Source organism: Pseudorca crassidens, chromosome 16 (genome assembly GCF_039906515.1).
Source record: "Pseudorca crassidens isolate mPseCra1 chromosome 16, mPseCra1.hap1, whole genome shotgun sequence".
In the NCBI taxonomy this organism is placed as follows: domain Eukaryota; kingdom Metazoa; phylum Chordata; class Mammalia; order Artiodactyla; family Delphinidae; genus Pseudorca; species Pseudorca crassidens.
Genome location: NC_090311.1, coordinates 62,576,849 through 62,589,079, shown reverse-complemented (window position 1 = coordinate 62,589,079; position 12,231 = coordinate 62,576,849). Strand labels below are relative to the sequence as shown.

Below are 12,231 nucleotides of genomic sequence, written 5' to 3'. Positions count from 1 at the left end.
ACACTGCCCACCGCAGCAAGTTTGTGTTCGGCCTGATGTCTGTACTCCTGAGAGCCCCCAGCTGGTACCATGAGGTCTTTGCCCCGACCCCACTAGATGAGGCCGCCCTCCTTCCCATCTCCTCTGGCATCATCCTGATGGCACGAAGTCCAAGACTCAAAGCTCATACGCTCAAAAGGAAGAGTTCCTAACTTAGATCCCACTTATTCTTCTTTTGCACACAATCCCACTCAGCTTGGATAACTGGCCCCACAGGCCACAGGTCTCTAGATATTTTGTAGTAGTTTGCAAGTTGCCTTGCCTGCCGTCTTGCTTAAACTCCAGTTTTTCTCACTTAGCAATATATTGTAAACATTTCCCCTTTTAAGAAGCATTATTTTACAACACAATTTTCAATGGGGCATAGTAACCCCACTGAATATATATAATAATCTAATATATATTAGAATATATAATAATCTAATCTGTCTTCTGTGGTTGAACATTTCTTTTGTTTTTGATATTTTAGACACATATCTAATAATCTAATATTTAAATGTAATGTGTAATTTGAAATATAATCTGTCTAATATATAGTAATATAATTTGTTCTCCATGATAGAACATTTCCTTTGCATCTTCATTTTTTTGCCATTATAAAAGATGGTGTTATGAATGCCTTTGTTGACACATTTTCATGCAATTTCTTTTTAAAATTAATTAATTAATTATTTTGGCTGCGTTGGGTCTTCATTGCTGCACGCGGGCTTTCTCTACTTGCGGCGAGTGGGGGTTACTCTTTGTTGTGGTGTGCGGGCTTCTCACTGCGGTGGCTTCTCTTGTTGCGGAGCACGGGCTCTAGGTGTGCGGGCTTCAGTAGTTGTGTCATGCGGGCTCAGTAGTTGTGGCTCGCGGGCTCTAGAGCGCAGGCTCAGTACTTGCGGCACGCGGGCTTAGTTGCTCCATGGCATGTGGGATCTTCTCGGACCAGGCCTCGAACCAGTGTCCCCTGCATTGGCAGGCGGATTCTTAACCACTGTGCCACCAGGGAAGTCCCTTATGCAATTTCTGATGATTTCTCTAGGAGGAATTACTGGGCCAAGATGTTTGACCATTTTCAGGCATTTGATAATACTGCCAGCAAGAAAGGATGGGTCAATTTTTAAAATAATTAAAGTAGTATATGGACATTATAAAAAAATTTTAAGTACAGAAGGACACTAATCACTAATCATGACAGTAGCCACAGCTAACCTTCACTGATGATCTCTTGCAGTCTCCTACTTTTGTATGTTATTATATTGTATATAGTATACACTATACTATATACTATATAGTGTAGAGTTGGATATTGTATTATACTGTAGATACTATGAGAGAAGCACTATCATTATTCCTATTTCACAAATGGCATCGAGGCTTAAAGAGCTTGCCTAAGGTCACCAAGCTGTAGGTGGCAGATCTGTCATCCAAGTACAGGCAGCCCAGCTCCTAAGCCGCGCTCTTGTCCACTACAACAGAGAGTTAAGTGGCTCTCTCGCCTCCGTGGAAAGCTCTGTGCGGAGGAGCTACAGGAGCTGCAGTGGGAAGATAGGCTGTGGTGTGCGGGCTGGACCAGAGGGAGAGCGGACAAGAAGTCTCCCGGCAGGGACCTCTGCCATAGTGTAGCCAAGAGTTGAAGGAGAGCCAGGGCGGCTCCACGGACATTGCAGAGGCAGAATCAACAGAGCCAAGGTGAGGCTGGCACCCAGGTTTCTAGCTTGGGAGGTGCGTGGCTCGTGGTGGTGCTGTTTGTAGGAGTGGAGCCTCAAGGAGGAGGTGTGACCAGGTCACAGAGGAGAAGCCTTGCTCTGCTCTGCTAGGGCTGTGCTTGTGGGTCTGACTGGCCCCTCCTGCTGAGGCCCATGGGGCTCTCTTTTCACACAACTCACACAGGGCCTGGCATGCACTGAGGACCGGTGGAGCCAGAGCCCCTGTAAACCTGCCTGCTTCTCTTTCCCCTCCTCCTTCTCTCTTACTCCTTCCTGTTTCATGTTGACCTGGTGAGATGCCTGTTGCCACCTCCCTCCCTGCTTGAGGCTTTGAGGATTCCAACCTATTTGTCCTGCCCCTGGAGAAGGGTGAGAGCACCTCTCTCCTTTCCACCAGTGTTGACTGTTCCTAGAAGGGGAAATGGCTAGAAGGGGTTTGACTGCTAAACGTACACCTCTTTCTTATGTATCCTCCCTGCTCGCTGGGCCCAGGGAAGGGAACACCCTGGGCCTGGCAACAAAACCACAGCCCAGAAGGTGGCTGATACGAGATCCAGAGAGTAGGGGCCAGCCTGGCCCCTGCATTCATTCAGTTCAGTTTCATTAAAAACATTACCACTGAATGCCTACCACATGCCAAGCATTCAGGGGACACTGCGATGAACTGGACACTGTGATGGCCCCTGCTTTCGAGCTATGACCCTCTCTTAGCCAGACAGCTGAGACATAAAAGGAGAATAAACTTGGTGCCGTGGGCATGGAGGGGTAGCCTCAATTCTGCATAGCGAGTCTAGGCTGCGAAACTGGGACACTCAGCTCCGGACCCGGACCTGCCACTAACTCTGCGTGTGACCTTGGGCCAGGCTCTTCCCCTTTCAGGGCTTCAGTTTCCACAGCTGTGAAGCCAAAGTTCAGGACTCAGGGGTCCATGAGGCCATTGCCAGCCAGAGCAAGAGGCAGTTCTGTTCCTGGATCCCGAGTCCTTTTTCAGTTGCTGCTAGCTTTTTGCTCCCACTCTTTAAAAGCAATGAGAAGAGGCTGGGATGGGGGCAGGGGACATGGGGACTGTAAAGAAATTCCCAGACTGATCTGTTGCTTTTTTTGTGTGGATGGAGGAACTGGGGAGTGCTGGGGGAGGGCGGAGGGGAAGGACAGGGATGGAGTGAGGAGGGGGAGAGGAGGGTGCACAGGGGAGACAGAAGAATGAAATAAAGGCGAATCCAACAAAAGGAAGTGAAAAGTGAGTGACAAGTTTGAGGCTGCAGGCCCGAGGCCGGCCAGGCCTTTAGGGCAAAGAATGGAGACAAACGAGCTAGATTTTCATGCTTGGTGGATAGTGAATGAAGAGCATCTTTTAAAACCCTATCAGGAACTCTTTGGATTGTCATTAGATCTGGAGAGGGGAAAAAGACGGAGGGAGGAGACTGCTGAATTTGGCCCCTTGGGTGTGAAAAGATCCTGATTCTCTGCTGGCGGCTGGGGGGGCCTTGGGCCTTCTTCTTCCTGGAGCTAGGCACGCCTGGGCCCCTCAAAGCTTTCGGTAAATTATTTATTATTTCGAGGGCCCTTGAAATTCGGTGGCAGGCTCCCCTTGCTCTCAGTGGGTGACACCACACTGGAGCTAGGAGGGGGAGGGAGGGCTGGGGTGGACACAGGTTTCTGGTTCCTTGTAGGGTAACCAACCATCGGGATTTGCTGGGGACAGGACTTCTAGTACTAAAACTGGGAAAGTCCTGGGCAAACCAGAATGATTGGTCACCAAACTTTGGGGTGAGACTGGTGGGGCGGGGAGGAAACTGACTTGCCCAAGGCCAGTCCCACTAAGCCAGGGAGTCAAGGCTGGCCTGGTCTTGGTCTTGGCCTTGGTCCTGGCCACCAGCTGGCCACCTGGCTCACCTGCTCAGCTGGGAGAGAGGAGATTCTAAGATGGAGATTCTTTGCACATTTTAAAAAAGTTGATTGGAAGTGTTTGAATATGACTAGCTGTTAGATCATATTATAGAATTGTTAATTTTATTAAGTATAAAAAATGGCTTTTTTTTTTTAAACGTTCTATCACCTAGAAATGGACACTGAAGTCTTTACAAGTGGGATGATCAATATCTGGGATGTGTTTTTAAAAATTCCACACAAATAAATATAGAAGTGTGTGTGCAGGATTGGGGCAGACGGGGGCGGGGTGAATAGATGAAACAAGGTTGACCATGACTTAACGGTTGCAGAAGCGGAGTGATGATCCATGAGGACACGGGATTCTATTCTAGTTTATGCATGTTTGAAAATGTCCAAAACCAGAACTTAAAAAGGGGAAAAGTAGAGCATGGCAGTGGTACAGTGTAGCCGTGGTTAGGTCTACTGCCTCCAGGGCAAAGGACCCTGAGTTCAATCCAACTCCACCTCTCGCTGGGTAACGTGTAACATGTTAATGGCTCTCAGCCTCAAGTTCATCATTTGTAAAATGGGAATAATAATTCTGATCTCATAGATTAACAGAAAGCACTAGAACTCTGCTTAGACATAGTAAACACTCAATAAAAATTAGTTGCCATCCAGAAAAAGGGAAGTTTGGGGGGCCCTTTCCGCCCAAGAGAACTCTTTGGAGCTTTGATCCTGGGGGTGTGGGTGATTTCCTGGAATAACCTTTTTTGGAGAGGTCAGCTGTTAGGACCCGGGCCTCCTCTATACAACGAACCTCGGTAGGCTGGCTCCCTTCCCCCACCCTCGGCTTCCACGGAGCCCCCTCCCTGCCCCTCTCTTCTGTTCCCAATCTTATGTGTTTGGTAGACCTTAGTTTCTCCCTGCTTCCTCCAGGAGGTCTCAGTACCATGCTTGTGCCGTCATGCCTTTGTTTGACCAGTTTGACTCTGGTCTCTGTCAGTCAAATGTGAACTGCAAGAGGGCAGGTTTTAGTCTCCATCTGGGGTCTCTCTCAAAGGCTGAGCACATGGAGACATGAGAATATGCTAGTTCACACAGAGGGACAGCACACACTCAGACACACATGTACATGCACACACAGAAGCATGGGCACATGCATGCACACACATATACATGCAACCTTAAGGCAGGTAGATTGACACCTGCTCACAAGTGGGACCATCAGGAAAGAGGTCAGAAGGCCTAAAGATGCAAGGAGAAGAGAAGGGGGTCCTGGTCTTGCTGATCTGGGGGTCCATAGTGCAGAGCTGAGCAGGGTTGTGAGTGGTAGAGGCTGGGGGCCGTCAGCACCTGACACCAAGCTCACTGCTGAGGTCTGTGTTCTCATAGTGCAGTGCCAGGCACAGAGTAGTAGTGACAAGCCACTTGCCTCTATGCCAGGAGACAGCACCAAGAGACCTGGATGTTGGAGGCCAAGAGCTGACTTCCTGCCAGACTACAGCCATTGCTGATGGTACAGTGGTAGCAAAAATGGAAACAATGAAAGCCTCCATTTACTCTGCCCCTGGCACAGATGCTGAGCACTTGTCTTGTAAAATTTCATTTAATTCTGACAGTTACCCTCTGAGATATCATTGTATCCTTTTATAGTTGAGGAAACTGAGGCTCAGAGACATTAGGTTACTGGCTGAAGGTCACACCGCTGGGAAGGGGCAGATCTGGGATTTGAACCCAGAGTGTCTGTCTTCAGAGCAGCTCTCAGCTGCTACGCTCTATGATGCAAAAAACAAACAAACAAACAAACCCAAAAAACCCCTGAAACTGGGGAAGGATTTGTGGTTGAAATTGTATGATGTCTTGGATTTGCTTCAAAATAATCCACAGAGGTAGTGCTGGGGGAAGTGGGTAGGTATGTGGGTGAAAAACAATTGGCTCTGAGTTGATCATTGTTGAATTTGTGTGATGGATACATGAGAATTCATTATGCACCTCTATCTGTGATTTTTTTCAAAATAAATTTTACTGGTTCTGCGTTCTACCTTGGCTACACCATCACTAGGTGACCTTGAACATGTTACTGAACCTCTGTTTTCCCACTGGGCCTTGCTGCATCTGTTCCCACCTCATTGCAGGACTGCAGCGCTGCTTAATTTGTGCCCGTGGATTAAGGGGTGTGGAATCTGGATCTGCTGAGACACAAGCTCCCCTGTTTCTAAGGACAGCCATGGATCCCTTCTAACTGACCATCACTCTCTGCCTCTCACTTTCCAGAAAGAAGAATTGTGGCAGAGCTGCCTGTGTGTTTGGTCTGTGTCCGGACTCCTAGAGTGGAAAATATAAGTGTGTGTGTGTGTGTGTGTGTGTGTGTGTGTGGTGGGGAATGTGCAATGCCCTGCTCACTCCACCTGTGTGGGTATCCTCTTCTCTTCCAAGTCGCCACATGTTCATTCCTTGTTCAAAAGGAGCATAGGGGCCCCAGGCAGAATGGTGGTGCTCAGACCCTGGGGCAGGCAAATGAGACTCTGGGCCTCCCAAACACTGGGGATGATAAATGGGGTCCAAGTCTTTCAGGCTTCATTATAGAGTCACCATGGGTTTGCCCAAACCATGGCAACCGATTCAAGCAATGATTAACCTAATAAAGCAGAGGCAAAGGGGAAAAAGATGCATTCAAGACCCCAAGTCAGGCTCTGGTTCTCTAGAGGCAGTAAATTTCCCTTCAGTGGGTACGGTGTCCAGGCTCCAGACGTCCTAAATCTCTGCCTCCGAGAGTGGGGGTGGGAAGGCCTGTGAAAGCAGTAAACGGATGTCAGAGATCAGCTGGGGTAGCTCCAGTGCTCACTTAATGGTGCCCCTCCTGGGCCCTTCTTGGAAACAGACCCAGCACCGGGAGGCAGAGAGACATCTGCTTTAGGCCCAGGAGTCAAATCACCTAGGCTTTCTTCTTTTGAACTTTGATATATTTGGTCCTAGGGAGGTATATGTGTGTGAGTGCACACATGTGCGTGCACATGTGTGTCTGTCTGTCTGTCTCTAGGGTGTAGAAGGCAGGCGGCAAATATTCTGCTACTGCCGCTGTGATGGGCAGCCTCTAAGATGGACCCCAGTGAGCCATGCTTCCTGGTATTCGTGCCCTTGTGCAATCCGCTCACCTTGGCTGTGGCCTGGATTTAGTCATTTCTAGTGAATAGAATGTGGCAGAGGGATGAGATGTCACTTGTGAGATTAGATTACAAAGAGACTGTGGCTTCCGTCTTGGGTGTCCCTCTACCTCTTGTTTGTTTGCGTTGAAGGAAGCCAGTTTCCATGTTGTGAGCTGCCCTATGGAGAGGGCCACGTGGCAAGGAACTGAGGAAAGCTTCTGGTCTAAAGCCACTGAGGAACTGAGGCCCTCAGTCCAATGGCCCTCGGGGCATTGAGTCCTGCTAACAGCCACATGAGTGAGCTTGGAAGTGGATCCGGCCCCAGCGAATCCAACAGGTAAGACTACATTCTTGGCTGACACCCTGACTGCAGCCTCATGGGACACTTGGAGTCAGGGATGCCTACCTAAGCTATGCCTGGATTCCTCACCTACAGAAGACCCACAAAATAAATGTTTCTTGTTTTAAGTAATAGAGTTTTTTTGTAATTTGTTATGCAGCAATAGATAACTAGTAGGACAGAGGTACTATAGCTGGTGATGATGTTAGAATAGCAGGAGCATCAGTTTGTCTCCATAATTAACAGGCTTGGGCAAGTCATATAAACTCTCCCTGGTTAATGTGGGAAAGTCAGTCCTGGTCTCTGCCTTCTTAGCTAGCCTTCTGTAGGCTTAAGATGGAGATGGGGTGGGAATTATAATGAGGTCTGCTTTAAATTGCAGGCAGGCACGTGAAGTGTATGGACATACCTGTCATCTCATCTGAATCCTCATAAAACCCTATGAGGTAGGTGTGGTCTTCTTCATGTTGTTATTTGGAGAAATTTTTATATATGGAGGCTTGGAGAGGCTAAGTAACTTGCTCATGTGATAGAATTAGGAAGTGCTGGAGTTGAGATAGATGCCAAGCTTCATGCTCTAATGGACTATCTTAGGAGGGATTGGAATTGTTACTGGTGATCTCAGAAACAGTGATACTCTTGTGATAACCCAGTCTCACCAAATCAGTTGGGGCATCTTCTAAAATAAACCTATTGGCAGCCAAAGACAGGCTATTTTGGTGCCGAGGAGGGTATGATGCAGGAAGGGTAATGGGTCTCTGTATAATTTATTAATTTATTAATTCACTTATTCAACAAATATTCATTGACCTTTATACAGCAGCCAGTCGGGGGAAGGATAGAAATTTCTAACATATAATTGAAATACCTTTCATTCATTCAGTCAATTCATTTACTCTAATTCATTCTAAAAACATGTGGCATATGGTTGAGAATGGGTACTCACTGGAGACAGGAAGGACACTTCCTTTTGCCAGTGGAGGGCACAAATAGCAAACAGATAATCACAAATGCTACCTGGAAAGTGCAAGGATATTCTTATGCACAGGATATTATGGAAGCAGGAGCAAGGAGGGAGGAATAGTTCAGAGAAAGATTCTGAGAAGAGGTGATATCCACGTTGGAGATTTGGGGAGGGGGAAATGAGGGTTTGGGCAGGGACAGCAGTGTGGGAAAAAAGCATGGAAGTGGTACTGACTGTGTTTAAGGGTAAGACTTCAAGCAGGTCAGTATTTCTGAGGGTAAATGCCAAGGCAAGCAAGACATTATGAAAGAAAGGCTGTTGCAGCAGGACTCTGGTCATAAGCACGAGTGATTCGTGATGATAAAAACAAATATTAGCACATATAATCCAATGTAATCCTGACAACAGTCCTGTGGTGAAGACTGCTCATCACCTGCCAGAACCCATTCTTCACTTCTTCCTAGGCACATAGCCCCTCTTCCAGTTAGGTTGAGGGGATACGATCATGTACTCCCAGTGGAGTGTTAGCAGAGGTGAAACATGCTACTTCTGAGTCTAAGCTTTAAGACTGCGGGTGAGGCTCCTCCATGACTTATTTCCCCTTCCCACTGGCTGGGACCCATGGCAATGAGCCTCAATCATGTGGATGGCAGGGACCTAGGAGCTGGGGGAGGAAGAAGATGGAAGGAGTGTGGGTCCCTGAGTGATGCCACAGAGCAGAGTTATCCACTCACATGGAATGCTCACCTCAGAATGAATTATTGGTGAGTCTGGTATAGCAGCCTGGGTTTACTTTAATCTAAACTCCATAAGGTAATATTATTATCCCTGCTTTACAGTTGAAGAGATTGAGAGAAAGGCTAAGGAACTTGTTCATGAGTCATACTGATAATTGGTGAACCAGATGGGAATTGAACCCAGATCCATATCACATCAAAGCTCACATTACAACATCCTTCTCTATTGGAACGTGAGCTTTATCCCAGGGATGATTGGAACCATTTGAAAATTTTAAACAGGAGAGTGACAGTCTTATATTTGCATGTTTCTGTGGCTGCAGCATGGAGGGTATAGGGACAAGTATTGAGATTAAAGGTAGAGAAATCAGGGGGCTTCCCTGGTGGTGCAGTGGTTGAGAGTCCGCCTGCCAATGCGGGGGACACGGGTTCGTGCCCCGGTCCGGGAAGATCCCACATGCCGCAGAGCGTCTGGGCCCGTGAGCCATGGCCGCTGAGCCTGCACGTCCGGAGCCTGTGCTCCACAACTGGAGAGACCACAACAGTGAGAGGCCCGCGTACCGCAAAAAAAAAAAAAAAAAAAAAGGTAGAGAAATCAGTTGGGCAGTCTCTCCATGTGAAAGTTGAGAGCCTGAACTAGAGACGTCATCATAAGGAGGTAAAGGAGAGGCCAGGTTCAAGAAATAGTGGGAAGGACAAATCAGCAGGTCTTAAAGGTTAATCGGTTGTGGGTAGTAAGAGAGAAGAATCAAGATGAACCCTAGATTTCCAGTACGGATGACTGGGTGATGCTAGTTAGTGAGATCAGGTACAAGAGGCAGCATTAGTTTGGAGTTAGGGGAGAGTAATTCCATTTTGAACATGTCTCATTTGGGGTGCCCAAGTGACATCTGGATGTATAATCCTGGAGCATGGGAAAGGTAGATCACAGCTGGGGAGGGTCACCGGGAAGGGGTGGGTGGCCCTTGGCCTTTGTGCCAGCTTGCACTGCACAGGAGATTCAAATTCATACAAAAGCAACCTCCTCCATCCCAAAATATCCTGGGAGAATGAGAAGAATTTGAGACAAATGAAGATGTTAATAATAATAATAATCACCATTTATGGCAGCTTAATGTGCACTAAAAGCAAGCACATTTAATCAGCCCAATTAAGTGGCTACTACTTATTGTCCCAACCCTACAGGTGAGGAAAAGGGGCCTTAGGGAGGCAAAGGGGTATAATTGAAACTCACTAGTTAGTGGCAGTACCAGGCTTTGAACTAATGTCTGTGTGATTCTGAAGTAACTGTTCTTAACCACTCTGCCATTTATGTATGTGTTTGGAGGGCTTCCTTTCGTCTTTGTTCTTGGAATAACTAAAATTTCATTTTAACCCAAAGAATGAGACACCTCCCTTTTAATACTTAAGAGATTTATTAAAGCATCTTGTCACAAAGATGGAAACACATACAAATTAGAAACATGCAACCGTCATCATCCACAGTCAAGTTAAAATGTCGTATATTTTTCCTGTTTTCATAGCTGAAAACTTCAGATCTTAGACCGAACTCACTCACCCTGAGTATTTAATTCATTCTTCCTGAAAGTATCCAGGGCAGCAAATAACCAAAATACAAACTATTATATAAGGAAGGTGCAAAGTTAAAAAAGAATATGTATGGAGAATGCCCCCTTCCCACCCCCCTATCAAAGGCAAACAATGGCACTTTTCTCTTGCTTAACCTAGATTGTCTTCAAAAATTATCGAGGGCAAAGTTCCAAACCAGTTTTCCAGTTAGGGCTGCTGCATCCTAAACTTCCAATATTGTTCCACTTCAGACCTCTCATATGCTGTCAGAAATTCCTCAGCTGGTAACTAACTCAATTCTAACTCCATCATTTATAAGGGAATTTTCTCTGTCCTAGATGAGAAAAGGGCCTGTCTGGGGTCGGTCATACAGTCAGTTATTAGCAACAGAGTCTGTGCTTTCACCACCATATCAAGGAAACCGACAGCCTTCTGGGTCTACATATCCACAGGGGGCTCCCTAGGGACTCAGCACTGGAAAGGTGGGCAGAGGCTGTTGATAGGTGGTTTTCCTTACTGAGAACGCCAAGTTCCCAGGAGCGTCTCTCCTCTGAACCGATGCAGTCATTTCAGCACCATGGTCAGGGGCACGCCGCCGCTTTTCAGGACCTCGGTGCCCGACATTGTTAGCCAGGCATACGCTCTCTCCCACCGCTTTGGTCCTCGGATCGCAGAAGCAGAGGGGGCACACAGCAGCCTGTGAATCTCGCTAGGGTTCCGGAGAGCGGCCAAAGCGCGAGGGAGTCTCTTGGTCTTACAAGACCCAGAGGACACAGCTCAAGTCAGTACATAAACACCTAGAGACTGAGTTGGCACAGAGGGAGAGAGCTCTAAACTACTAGCCTAGAGCCAGGGTCATACTTTTAGCTTGCTCCAGTAACTCACTGAGTGATTGAGGGCCTTGGGCACGTCACCTACTTCCAAGACTTTGGGTCTCTATTTCCATGGGTGTCACCATCCTGCCTTGCCCCCCTCACCGGCTGTAGGAGGGGACCTGAGATAAGAAGTGTCCAGCCCCAAGTCTCCCACAGTCTGTGCTTTTGGCCCTTTGAAGGTGGAGCAGGCAAGTAAGGTGAGTGAGTGTCCCTGACGCCCCCCACTCCTTCTTGAGTACAGTCTGCAGATATTTAAAAGGGGAGGAGAGGGAAAAGAAACATGACAGAGAATCTTAATTACATATATGTAAAATGTAATTATAATATACTCAGCATTTGTTCTGCACCGCATTCTCAGTCGAATCTCCTCTCCCTCTCGCCCACACACACACTGTACACACAGTGTTACCCTGGGTCTAAAGGCTTTTTCCCACTGTCACTTTTCCGGGGTCGCCCGGGCCTATAATTCCGTCCATCATAAGCAAGGCCTTCTCTTAAGCACCCAGAAATCCAGTGAAAGGGTATTAGGGACTCTCTCCAGCTTCTCATGTGAATTAGCTGAGGCTCAGAGACTTGTCCAAGGTCACACAGCCGGGCAGTGTGGCCTTTGGGTGAGAGGAGGGGCAGAGGGCGTCTGTGGGGTTGTGTGCTCCCCTGGCCCCCCCTGCCTTTGTGCCAGCCCTGCGGCCAGGCTCCCAGACATTAGCATTCCAATAGCCCTGGGACGCTTTGTCCTCCGCCTGCAGCCGGCTTGGGGATGGGGTGGGATGGGGGCAGGACACCATAAATCTACCTGCTTGTGTGTGCGGACGGGGTGGGATGGGGTGGCCGCAAGATTCATGTGCTGTTTTTCTGGAAGCCAGGGCTCAGACAAAGGCACAAGAGGGGGAAGAGTCCTTTGACCGGAGCATCCTTCCTGGCCCCGCTTGGGACCCTGTCTAGGTTTTGGGGAGCTGGGGCGCAGGCGACGACCTCAGACCACGGGAGGCCCTGCA

The 12,231-nt window shown here is 47.9% G+C and overlaps 1 protein-coding gene across 1 annotated transcript in view; it reads left to right on the top strand.

Annotated features, from left to right (window-relative positions):
- FAM241B (family with sequence similarity 241 member B) overlaps nucleotides 1-12,231 on the top strand; it is a 252,848-nt gene that overhangs the window by 32,202 nt on the left and 208,415 nt on the right. The window contains exons 2-3 of the transcript XR_010935971.1: nucleotides 6,902-7,088; nucleotides 7,474-7,537. The gene's annotated coding sequence lies outside the window, so the exon portion shown is untranslated. The remainder of the gene's footprint in view (nucleotides 1-6,901; nucleotides 7,089-7,473; nucleotides 7,538-12,231) is intronic.